The sequence below is a fragment of the Mustelus asterias genome, chromosome 13 (genome assembly GCF_964213995.1).
Source record: "Mustelus asterias chromosome 13, sMusAst1.hap1.1, whole genome shotgun sequence".
NCBI classification, from domain to species: Eukaryota; Metazoa; Chordata; class Chondrichthyes; order Carcharhiniformes; family Triakidae; genus Mustelus; species Mustelus asterias.
The window spans coordinates 58,016,867-58,030,168 of NC_135813.1; the positions used below are offsets into that span (position 1 = coordinate 58,016,867).

Genomic DNA, 13,302 nt, shown 5'->3' on the forward strand with positions numbered 1-13,302 from the left:
GATAATTGTATTTAAAATGACAGGGTGTTTGGATATCTCTGGAAGGATTAATTAGTATTAGTTAATTTCCACTCCATCTGACGAAGGAGCAGCGCTCCGAAAGCTAATGGTATTTGCTACCAAATAAACCTGTTGGACTTTAACCTGGTGTTGATAAAACTCTTACAGGATTAATTAGGACAGGCTGAGTGACCTTTTCTTCCTTCGTTACCCTCTGGTTGTGCCTTTGATCGGGGATGATTTATAAAACTGCCCCCAGTAATCTTTGATCTGAAATAAGCATCGAAGAATTCTCTACTGTTGTCATTCCTAGATAGAAATCGAAACTCGTTGAATGAACAGAGATTTGTATGATCAATATAAACATTTGCATTGTGAATGTCCACTAAGCCAGTTTCATTGATAAACCCTGTCCATTATCAAATTGGTGAAGTATAAGCTTAAAATTCAAGCTGGGGTTCTTTCGCAAATGGTGTGCACACTGAAACACGTTGTCTGTCTGGTTTCCTGGGAATTCCATTAGTCTTCCATTGATGTTACGTTGGAGGTCAGTCAAACCCCCATGGAATTCAAGGTCACAATCTCAAAAAGGCATTCAACACATTGAGTTGAATTTCAATGTGTAATATTGTTTCATTACATTGCTATATTATTACAAAATGATTTAGGAACAATATTGTCATGCGCATGTAACATGCATACCCAGGATATGCTACATCATTCACTACTGCACCACAGTCTGTGTACCAAACCAACATTCGATCATTCTGCCACACATATGGAGTGATGTGGAAAGTATACTCTCTGAAAGCAAGTTCCAGTATCGGTGCCTAAATGTGTGACTACTTCAGACTTCTGGGAACCACAAGACATAGCATGGTGGCAGCAGGTGTTTGTGAGTAAAACCCAAATGACATAAATGAAATAAATACTGAATTAGATGGAGAAATTCAACATAAATTACTGCCAGAGCGAGAAAAATACTTGAGTGAATCATGCGAAAACAAAATGGTTGCCCCCACAGCGATGAGTGTGTGATCAGGACAAATTGGAAGGCCCATGATATCATGGAGGCACTTGAGAAGTTTAAAACAAAAGTGCAGATTGACATTCAGTGGTTTTCTGAAAGGCACTAACAAAGTTAGGGCAGGGTCAGCTACATTCTTTAATGGGCAGGAGAGAAAAGATTAGATTTTTAAAATAGCTGTAAAACCGGTGACAAGTGGTGTCCCGCAGGGTTCAGTGTTGGGGCCACAGCTGTTCTCTTTATATATTAACGATCTAGATGACGGGACTGGGAGCATTCTGGCCAAGTTTGCCGATGATACAAAGATAGGTGGAGGGGCAGGTAGTATTGAGGAGGTGGGGAGGCTGCAGAAAGATTTAGACAGTTTAGGAGAGTGGTCCAAGAAGTGGCTGATGAAATTCAACGTGGGCAAGTGCGAGGTCGTACACTTTGGAAAAAAGAATAGAGGCATGGACTATTTTCTAAACGGTGACAAAATTCATAATGCTAAAGTGCAAAGGGACTTGGGAGTCCTAGTCCAGGATTCTCTAAAGGTAAACTTGCAGGTTGAGTCCGTAATTAAGAAAGCAAATGTAATGTTGTCATTTATCTCAAGAGGCTTGGAATACAAAAGCAGGGATGTACTTCTGAGGCTTTATAAAGCACTGGTTAGGCCCCATTTGGAGTACTGTGAGCAATTTTGGGCCCCACACCTCAGGAAGGACATACTGGCACTGGAGCGGGTCCAGCGGAGATTCACACGGATGATCCCAGGAATGGTAGGCCTGACATACGATGAACGTCTGAGGATCGTGGGATTATATTCATTGGAGTTTAGGAGGTTGAGGGGAGATCTGATAGAAACTTACAAGATAATGAACGGCTTAGATAGGATGGACGTAGGGAAGTTGTTTCCATTAACAGGGGAGACTAGGACGCGGGGGCACAGCCTTAGAATAAAAGGGAGTCACTTTAGAACAGAGATGAGGAGAAATTTCTTCAGCCAGAGAGTGGTGGGTCTGTGGAATTCATTGCCACAGAGGGCTGTGGAGGCCGAGACGTTGAGCGTCTTCAAGACAGAAATTGATAAATTCTTGATTTCTCGAGGAATTAAGGGCTATGGGGAGAGAGCGGGTAAATGGAGTTGAAATCAACCATGATTGAATGGTGGAGTGGACTCGATGGGCCGAATGGCCTTACTTCCGCTCCTATGTCTTATGGTCTTATGGTCTTAAAATGACTGAGGATGACAATTAAAAACCCAGACAATATTTCAGAGAAATTCAGTACATATTTCCAGGCAAAGTCAAATCATCGGATCCACCAATTTAAATTTTAGAACCTGAGGCAGAACACAAGTAAGCTTGTTGACAATTTCTTAAATAGATTGAGAAATGTATCAGGCAAGTGTAAATCCAAGGAAGCAGATGAAAGGCTGGTAGATAGCTCATTTGAGGCTCTGCACCCACAGATATGCAAAAAGCGTTAATCGGAAAGGACAAACTCACAATATCACAGGAGGTTGACACTGCCTGAGCACACGAAGCCATCAGTAGATAGATGAAGACGTTGACAATCTGAATGGTTACTTTCAGTTAATTCAAGGAAAAGGTAGACGGGCTGACACAATGAAACAGCAACAAAAAAAACTGCACTCCAGACAGAGAGAAAGATGGAACAAAAACAAGAGCGGCGGATGAACACATGTGTTCACAGACTGAAGAGAGTGTTCTGCATACAGATCAAATTGAAGAGCTTGTGTAAGGCCCAATCACTGGAAAAAGATGTGCAGAACAAAGAAAGCAGTTGGGATTACCAGAGGCAGAGAAACAGGGTGAATGAGAAAGAAAAGACATCAAAATATCCATTCCCTGGAAGATGACAGTAATTTAAGGATACAATAAACAAAGGGGCTATACAAGTACATGAAATGTTAGAATGCAACAACTCGCAAAGAAAAGAAATTTGCACAAGCATTCCACTCAGGAAGGAGGTCAATGGTACAAGGCTATGCCCCCTTATTTTTGAAAGTATGATTTTTCAACTTGTAGCTGACTGGAAATTTTGCAATTTGAACTGAGACAGAGCAAACTGCTTAAAAATGCAAGGCCACACTCAAAGCGAAGGTAAGAAACAAACTAATCACCCTCAGGGAAGTGTGAAGAGAGAGCCATTTCCTATAATCCAGACACCCATCAAAATTCATAACTGTCTAGGGAAGAACTATTAATAATGCAAAGTATTGGATATTGAAACAACGCTGTCACAGACAAAGACATCAAAAATCTCTTGGAAATGTAAAATGGGTGAAGTATTTCAAGGTAAAGCTTCCCACTCGAGAGAGATTGGGGTTGACACTTGAGCAGAGGAAACAAGCTGAGGGCTATTCTCTCTTTTTCTGCTTTGGAATTAGTGCATTGCCCAGTTTCAGAAGGCAACAAACTATCAGCGAACCGAGATCTCACGAGAGCTGCAACTTCTTCCACATTCGACTGTCTTCAATAAACCAGCCAACTCAAATCAGCTGCAGCATTTAAAATCTACACCTCAAAGAAAATCAAAGGACACTTAACCATATATTCCTTTACCTTTTTGTTACTGTACTCTAACTCCCCTTATATCTGATACATATCTGCATCTGCATGTGCACCTTAGGAATGTGTGTGCATGCATGTTGGCCTAAATGAGTGCATGGGGGTTAATACTAACTATCTGTATATGATGGAGGAATAATCCAGCAGCTTGCCTTTTACCTTCGGCAAGCATATTATGTATTCAACTCGGCAGAGATACAAACTCCATATAAAATCTCCACATTAAAAAAAAAATTCATTCATGGGACATGGGCATTGCTGGCTGGCCAGCATTTATTGCCCATCTCGAGTTGCCTTTGGAGGGCAGTTGAGAGTCAACCACACTGCTGTGACTCTGGAGTCACATGTAGGCCAGACCGGGTAAGGGCAGCAGATTTCCTTCCCTAAAGGAGATTAGTGAACCAGATGGGCTTTTCTGATAATCAACAATGGTTTCATAGTCATCAGTAGATTCTTCATTCCAGATATTTTTTATTAAATTCAAATCCCACTAGCTACTGTGGTGGGATTCAAACCTGAGTCTACAGGAAATGAGCTGAGTTTCTAAATCATTAGTCTCGCGATAATACCACTAGGCTATCACCTCCCCATACCTCTGTTCAAACTGAGTCCATTCATGCTCCTTTGGAGGTTGAGCCAATAACCATCACCTGTCTCTGACAAGGCAATTAGTCCAACAATGCAATTTGCCAAAGCATGCACTTGCTGATACATTGACTCATGGACATAAGGGTTTTCCTCACATTTAGTGGTTAATAAATGTGCTCTTTCTTTGACTCCTTGTTTGACTGGCTCCTTATTACTAACAGCTTAAAAAGTAAAATGCATTCTGATTTGGAAACCTTGTGAAACCTTTGTTGTGACCAGGTTGAATAGAGAAGAGCCAGTTCATCCTTCTCCACCTGGCCAAAACAGTGAGAAATACACCCAACACCATAAATCTGAAGCTTGGTACCGGAGCACAGAGTAATATCAGTCTGCTCAGGCCATACCAGAAAATCTTCCCTAAAAATGTGAAAGAAAATGGCTACCCAAAGTGAGATGCTCTGAAACCGAGCAAACACTATGCTGACAACACATGGTGAAACTGAGATCTGACAGCTAGGAACAATCCAAATCAAAGGGACACGTAAAGGAAAAGACTTTACTTGTATGTTCTCAGTCACTGAAACAGCTGATCCTATTATCCTGGAGTTGAATTGTTGCAAAAAACTGCAGCTGGTCTCAGTAAACCAGAATGTGAAGGAGGTGTCGCTGACAGTTAAAAGTAGTACAACATTAAAACCACGCTCCAATCAGAAGCAAATCAGACCTGGTCCAAATGTATCCAGTGTTTTGATGAACCAGCTGGATGCTTTGAAGGTTTTGTGTACCATATCACCATTGACCCAGAGAAAAGAACAGTGATTCATCCCCCAATAAAGTGCTATTAGTGGTGGTGGTGGTAGAGTGGTATTGTCGCTGGACTAGTAATCCTGAGACACAGGGTAATGCTCTGGGGATCTAGCTTTGAATCCCGCCATGGCAGGTGGTGGAATTTGAATTCAGTAAAAACCTGGAATTAAAAACCATTGTCCAATATTGGGCTATAATTCAGGACTACTTGTGTGCAAATAACATAAGCAGCAAGTGATAAACAGAGCTAAGTGGTCCCACAACCGATGGATCAGATCTAAGCTCGACAGCCCTACCATATCCCACCATGAATGGACAATTAAACTTACTGGAGGAGGTCACTCCACAAATATCACCATCCTCAGTGATGGGGGAGCCTAGTATATCAATTGAATATTTGGCTGAGGCAAAGGTAAGGCTGAGGCATTTGCTACAAATTTCCATGTTGAGTGGATGATCTATCTCGGAATCTTCTGGAAGACTCCAGCATCACAGTCTTTAGCCAGTTTGATTCAGTCCACTTAATGCCAAGAAACATAGAAAATAGGTGCAGGAGGAGGCCATTCGGCCCTTTGAGCCTGCACCACCATTCAATATGACCATGGTTAATCATGCACTTTCAGTATCCCATTCCTGCTTTCTCGCTCTATCCTTTGATCCACAAGGGCCACATCCAGTTTCCTTTTGAACATATCTAATGAACTGGCCCCAACAGATTTCTGTGGTAGATGTCAGGCTAACCGGTCTATAATTCCCCGTTTTCTTTCTCCCTCCTTTTTTAAAAAGTGGGGTTACATTAGCTACCCTCCAATCCACCGGAACTCTTCCAGAGTATATAGAATTCTGGAAAATTATCACCAATGCGTCCACTATTTCTCGGGCCACTTCCTTTAGTACTCTGGGATGCAGAGCAACAGGTCCTGGGGACTTATTGGGTTTTAATCCCAGCAATTTTCTCAATACAATTTCCTGACTAATAAGGATTTCCTTCAGTTTCTTCTTCATGCTAGACCCTCTGTCCCCTAGTATTTCTGGAACGTCATTTGTGTCCTTCTTAGTGAAGAGTTGGCGGGCAGCTCCACTTTAGATGCCAATTCTTATGATGGTAAGAGCCAATCGGTCACTATCCTTTAAATTCTACCGCATGACTACCATCTATGTGAAACTGTGAAGAAAACCAAGGAAACTGGGATCAAGCTAAGAGCAAACAAATGCACTGTGAAGGTGACAGAATGACAATTCTTCAGAATGGTGTACACACCTGACAGACTCAAGCAAAGTCCTGAAAAAGTCAATCATCTCTGAGACGGAGACTCCAAGAGATGCAAAAAAACAGAAGTTTCCTTAACCCAGCACATGAAGCTAACATGCAGGTGCAGCAAGCTGGTAGGGAGGCGAGTGGAATGTTAGCCTTTATCGCAAGATGATTTGAGTACAGGAGTAATGAGTTCTTGCTTCAATTGTATAGAAACTTGGGTTAGACTGCACCTGGACAATTGTGTGCAATTTTTGTCCCCTTACCTCAGAAAGGATATTATTGCTGGAGAGGGACTGCAACAAAGGTTCACCAAACCTCTTCCAGGGATAGCAGGACCGTCTTATGAAGAAGATTGGGCAAACTAGACCTGTATTCATTTGGAAGAATGAGAAGATGATTTCATTGAAACCTACAAAATAGTCAGAAATAAAAGGAATAAGCAGGGTAAATACAGGTAAGATGTTTCCCTTGGTTGGGGAGTCTAGGGACACAATTTCAAACTAAGGGGGTTGCCACTTAAGACTGAGATGACAAAGAAATTTATTTACATAAAGGATTGTGCATCTTTGGAATTCTCTACCCCAGGGGACTGTGGAAGTTGGTCATTCAGTGTGTTTAAGGTTTTAGATTTCAGATTAACGATAACTTAAAGGATTGTGGGGATAGTGTGGGTAAAAGGCATTGAAGTGTCCCATCAGCCATGATTGTATTAAATGGCGGAGCAGGTTCGATGGGCTGAATGGCCTACTTCTGTTCCTATGAAATCTTTCATTCCTCACATCAGACACAACCAACCTAGGAGAGCTGATGAGGGAAGATGCTAAGTATTAGTGGTCAGAGTAACATGGGAGGAGTTTCAGTAGACCCAAAAGAAGTAGAATAGAGAGAAGCGAGTCATTCTGCAATTGATGTTTCTACAAAAGGTCTGTGAGCAGCCCTGGCACAAGGAGGAAAGCCAATAAAGAGCATTCACATCTAAAGCTCTAACACCTGCTGAGACTGGAGACTATTATTCAAAGTTCCCATTCATCAGAAAGGTGAAGGATCTGAGAGCGACAACAATCACCACAGCAGAGTCCTATTTGTTGAACAAGGTATTCCTGAAAGATTAAATTGTGATACTGGAACCCAATTCATCTCCAGAAACATTTAAGGGGTTTGCTAAACAATATGGGTTCAACATCATGAATTCATCTCCACGTTACAACACATCCAAATGGTCAACAGGTCACTTATCAAGTGCCAAGAGACAAAAGAAGATCCAAACATTGCCTTATTGTTACTTTGAGCCAAAACTCTCAAGGTTCACATGACATTGCCTGCAGAGCTACTGAACAGCAGAAAGTAGAAGCAAACTTCGACAAGCAAAATACATCCTCCAACAGGAGGAAGTAAGACAGTAATTCAGGCACAGGTAGGAGGTCAATGATTCAAGCAGCATGCTAATTCCTTGCCTGAGCTGTTGAGAGGACAAACTGTGCATGTACAAGACCCAATCTTGAAAACCTGGAACTCAGCAAAAGTTATTGGTGAAGCTGAGACCGCATCATTGAGGCTGAAACTTGCAAGCAGCTGAGAAGGAACAGAACCCATATCTGACCTACACCAAAACTGGTAAAGCAGTAAAGGTCACCAGCAAAACCAACATGTGACACAACATCAAGCACAACTCCTACAACACCAAGAGGAACATCGGCAGTACAGCACACCAAATCATCACTGCGAACGATAACTACCAAATCCACGAAATGGAGGTACAGCATCTTACCACCTAGTGAGCCGTGAATAATGTTTTTTTTTTAAGAAAACAACCTTAAAGTGTTCAGAATGACAAGTTTAAGTGTAAAAGTCGATTGTAAATTTTCACCCTCTGCTGCCCCAATGGACAAACAAAATTCTTAACTGTGCTTTATAATAGTCATATTCTCCATGCTGCTGCACCCCACTGTCAAGAACCCGCAATACCTGATTATGACACCATTTAGTGCACCCTCATTGTAGCAACTAGACAAACTTCATTTGAAATTGACCACTCCCTTCCCATACACAGAACATCCTGGGCAGATCTCTAGGCTTACCTTAGCTGGCCAAATGTCACAAACGCCTCCAGAAAGATCTGAAACTGACTTTGACTCATACGCTACAACAGACTCAGTGTTGTGGCGAGCTGCCTTTCATAGGTTTCCACAGATCTCGCCCATTTCAAGTGTTTCATTGACTCTGCTGAATAGCCATTGTCATCCTTCTTTACTTCCTGTGATGATACTGTGCCTTTAAGAAATGTATTTGAGTCATGTTCTTGTGCAGGGTCTGTTGTAGCAGTTCTCTGCTCTCAGAGCCATTCTGTCTACAACTGGCATTCTGTATTGTTGCTGCGGCAGCCTACTTGCTTAATCTGAACTGATGCTGTTCTGCTGTGTGTGGTGTTCTCCTGAGTGGGGTTCGATTGGGATGATTGACAGATATGGTGATGTGATGGGGTGAAGCTGGGTTTACACAGAATATTCAAGCTTAGAGGCTGTTTTTGAGTTGAGAGACAGGAGTGCCTCTCTTTTACCCTCTCTGAAGTTGGAGACTGGAATCTGCCAGGAGATAAATCTGTTTCTCAGAGATTCCACTGTACGAGAGTGGATCTTTCTCTGGGAGTTGCCCTTTTGGAAGTAGCGGAGAGAAAAGGATCCCTTTCTATTACTGATGTCTGGAGACTGGGAACTGCCAGAGACGAGGTTTACTTCTCTGGGGTTTTGCTGTTTTGAGGATATATCCTTCTCTGTAAACTGCTGATTGGATCACTCTCCAGAAGTGTCAAAAGGCTGGCAATCTAGTATCTACTTTGGTTTCTGTGCTAACTTGTTCTAAAGAAGGAATTCATGCCTATATAGGGATACTGCTGAATTGGAACAATAGGGATAGCTAGCTGTTAAGAATTATATTTTGTCATGTTTAAGTATTTCAATTGGTACAAGTTATGTTAATTATTTTTGTTATATTCTGCGTTCTTAAACAAAGTTTGTTTTGATAAAAGCTTCCTAGTGGGTCACTTGAATCATACTTGGAGTGAAACACCTTACGCTCACTCTAATGCCAAAATCAAATGTAAAAGTTGGGGTCTACGTTAACTTCACAAAATACCTTGGAGTTTCAGATCTGGTCCTTAACAAGCTTCTTACAGCCAAATTACTGTATTCTCTTCTTCTATGTGAGAAGCAACGTGTTTCTGTTTGGTGGCTCCTTGAGTAGATCAATCTAGGATCTCGCTGCAAAAGAAACTGAATTGCCAACCTGGTAGCAACACTTTCTATGCAAGTCTAGCAGTCATCAAGCCACTATTCCACTTTCAGTACAATTAATTAATATTACACTACTTCAAACTAAAGACTCAGAAAGTGCACTGGCATTAACATATGGGACAGTGAAATACTGCAGAAGCCTGAATAAGAGTCCATCTACCACAGCATCTTGGAGCCTGTGTCACTGGTCACAGTGTGGAGGTACAGTGGGGGGTGGGGGTGATGCACAGCCAAATATAGAAGATAAACCAAGTCAGACTGGAAGGCAGTGCAAAGAGAAACATGGTAAAGCACAGGGAATAAGGCAAGGCTGGAAGGCATTTATTTAATGCCAGCCCCCTGATTGCCATCCCCCTGATTACCGCTCCCCACCCCCCAATGCAGAGCTCCCCCCTTCCCTCCCCTCCTATGAACATCCCCACCCTGACTTCCCCTGTTGGGCCTTGCCCTCTATCATGGGCTTGCTCCGTTCAAGCCCTGTCCCTCCTCTTAGGATCCAGCCCTTTGGCTTGCCCGGTGCCTAATGGGCAGTGCCAAGGTGCAAGACCGGCACTGCCAGGGTCCCAGGGGTGTACGACCTTACCCCTGACCATCCTTCAATGGGAAAGGAAAGTGAGCCCAGACAATTATGTCCCAGACTTGTTAATGACATGTAGAACGTGCAATTAATATTTAAGTCAGCCTTGTGTCTTTCCCGGACGTGAGGCTGATTTTGCTGGCTGGCAATATCGCGAAAAGCGAGGAATTGGGTGGGGGTGATAAATTGGGCGAGAGATGAGAAATCGAGCGGGAGGTGAGAAATCAGGTGCGAATCCAATTTTTCGCCTTTCACTCATATTTCCCGACCCACTACACTACTCAACCAGTGCAGCGGGGTAGAAAAATACCGCACATTGACTCCATTTGCTCAGTGCTCTGAAACCTACTGTACAAGCCATACTATCTTGTAGATTTTATGTCTTCTAAGTACAGTATGAGGGGATGGGTGGCTCCTTGGGCTTTAACCCCCATTGGGACTGGTAATCTATGAAGATTAGAGTTGCTACCCTGCCCATTTTCTGAAAGTTTCCACAAATTACAGCCTCATATCTTCCCATGCACTCCCGCAAACAACATTGGAACACAGGAATAAAAAGGGAAACTGCTTCCAAAGAAGAATCATACGGATTAGGAATGTTGACTCTGTTTCTCTCTCCAGAAGTGCTGCCTGCCTGCTGCATTTTTCTGCCACTTTGTTTTTATTTCAGATCTCCAGTATCCACAGTATTTTGCTTCTATTATTGGAACATATGATTTGGACGGCATGGTAGCACAGTGGTTAGCACTGCTGCTTCACAGCTCCAGGGGCCTGGGTTCAATTCCCGGCTCGGGTCACTGTCTGTGTGGAGTTTGCGCATTCTCCTTGTGTCTGCGTGGGTTTCCTCCGGGTGCTCCGGTTTCCTCCCACAGTCCAAAGATGTGCTGGTTAGGTTGATTGGCCATTGTAAAATTGCCCCTTAGTGTCCTGAGGTGTGTAGGTTAGAGGGATTAGCGGGTAAAAATAGGTAGGGATATGGGGGTAGGGCCTGGGTGGGATTGGCCTCTTCCTGCACTGTAGGGTTTCTATTTCTATGATTACCGGGTGTGGGTGGAAATTGAAAATCGTAGTCTCAGTGAGTTCATTTTGGCTTCCCAACACCTCCGCTGCTACCTGCCTTTGTTGCTGGCACGAGGCAGACAGCTCTCATCTCCTACACTCAGTGCCTTCGAATTAGGGGCAAAACTCACTTCTTGGCTGGTTCGGCCATTTATATTTGAACTTGGCGTCCAGCTCAGATTCCCAACCCCACATTGAAATTCCAGCCCCGCGCCTTTAGCGCAGTAAAATGCCCTAAGGTATCTCTTAGGAGCCATTATTTGAAACATTTTGACACAGAGCCACATACAGAGATTAGGAAAGGTGTGGTAAGCTTTAAGATGCAAATAAAGGAGGAACTGGTGGTAGTGAGGTAGGGAGGTCTGGGGAGCGAATTGCAGAATTCATGCCCGGACAGCTGAAGGCATGGGCACCAATGGTGGATCAGTGGAAATCCACAATGTGCAAGGGGCCAGAATTGGAAGAGTACAGAGGGTTGGAGGGTTGGAGGAGGTTGCAGAGATAAGAAGGGACGTGATCATGGAGGGATCTGAATATGGAAAGAAGTACCGCAATATTGCATAAAAGGATTTTAAAAATGAACTATTTAATTAACCATTATTACCTTTATTGCCAATGATCTATGTCAATTGCATGTTGTGAAAGTGATCAAATTAATTTATCACCATTTCTATTTAAAAACACAAGCAAATGTTAAAAGTGCATAACCATTCAAATGCTATTTTATAGATCATAAAAATTTTACATAAAATCCCTTCAGTGAAAAGATTTTTTAAAAATCAAAATGGTTTAAGACGTATAATTACTTAAATTATTTTTTTAACATTTTAAATTCCATTCATAAATATTACTTTTGTTTTTTTTAAGAGTTCTGTCTATCTCTTTTGTCAATATTCCAACATGGTAACTCAGGCAGCTGCCAGCATCTCTCTCCCAAGTCTCCACCATGGGAGTGCTTGAACCAGTCAGAGGGATACACATTAGGGCAGCCTGCATTGGCTCCACTGCCCTCAAAATGTCCTTCCTCTGTCCTCGCGAGGAATCATTGACCTTCATTATGGCCTGGAGCAGAGTTGCATCATTTTACAGTGATGTGCACTGGAACCCTCTGGCTAGTGGAATCTTTTCCTGGCTGGCGATTATAATGAGTGAAAAGACATACACTGTGGAGGTCATTCAGCCTGAATTTTTAGTTTAATAAGTTTCCAGGTCATTTGTTTATGGTGAAATGAGATGAATCATTGCATTTATGCACATGGCAATATGCTTTTCTGCAACTTACTCTACAAATAAAACTACTGGTCTGTACTAAATGAGGCTCTGCAGTGCACATCTAATTGAACCTCAAACCTTGGATCTGAAATCAATAACATAATTTGTTCTACATCCTGCACAGTCACCTTCAAACACAATAGCATTGCACCACAATGGCATTTTACGGGGAACAAAATCACTACCATGTGCAAATTATTTACAGTAGCAGCAAATGGAAGAATATAACTGATTATTGCTCAGTCGACTATCAGATCAGACTTAAGTAAATTATTCTAACCACAAATACATCACTGGTGAGGCTACAATTTTTAAAACTGCACTGTTTTGAGCACCACGCCTCCAGAAAGGGAGTTGGTGTAAGGGTGAGAATTCAGAAAAAGGTGGCAAGGGTAGATTTAAGCATCAGAAATTAATTACACAGCCCCAGTAGGAGCAGCACATTTTAATTGTTGTTAGTAGTGGCTTTGATGGGGATGAATCAAGTGAATGTGTACTCCTGGGGCTCTGATGATGCTGTCAGACCCGCTGAGATTTTCCAGCATTTTCTGCTGTTTCAGATTCCAGCATCCGCAGTATTTTGCTTTTATATATTTGAATGTGTGCTGATCTCCAATAAGTCCAGGTTGAAGTGGATATTTGGCAATGGCAGGTTTGGGCTTGGCTGTGAATCAACAGAGGTCAAAAATAGCCTATGGACATCATTTTTCAGGTCTATTGTCCTTTAGGTGAGACAGGTTCCAGCATTAGTCAACAGAGAACTGGATTTCTACTTGAAAAGAAAAAACATTGCAGGGCAATGGGGAAAAGCTGGGTAGTGGAGTTAACTGATAGCTCTTTCAAAGAACAGG

General features: G+C 42.4%; 1 protein-coding gene across 1 annotated transcript in view; it reads right to left on the reverse strand.

The window, feature by feature from the left end:
* The window catches only part of rsph14 (radial spoke head 14 homolog), a 728,797-nt gene that overhangs the window by 230,254 nt on the left and 485,241 nt on the right, over positions 1–13,302 (reverse strand). The gene's annotated exons all lie outside the window — the stretch shown is intronic.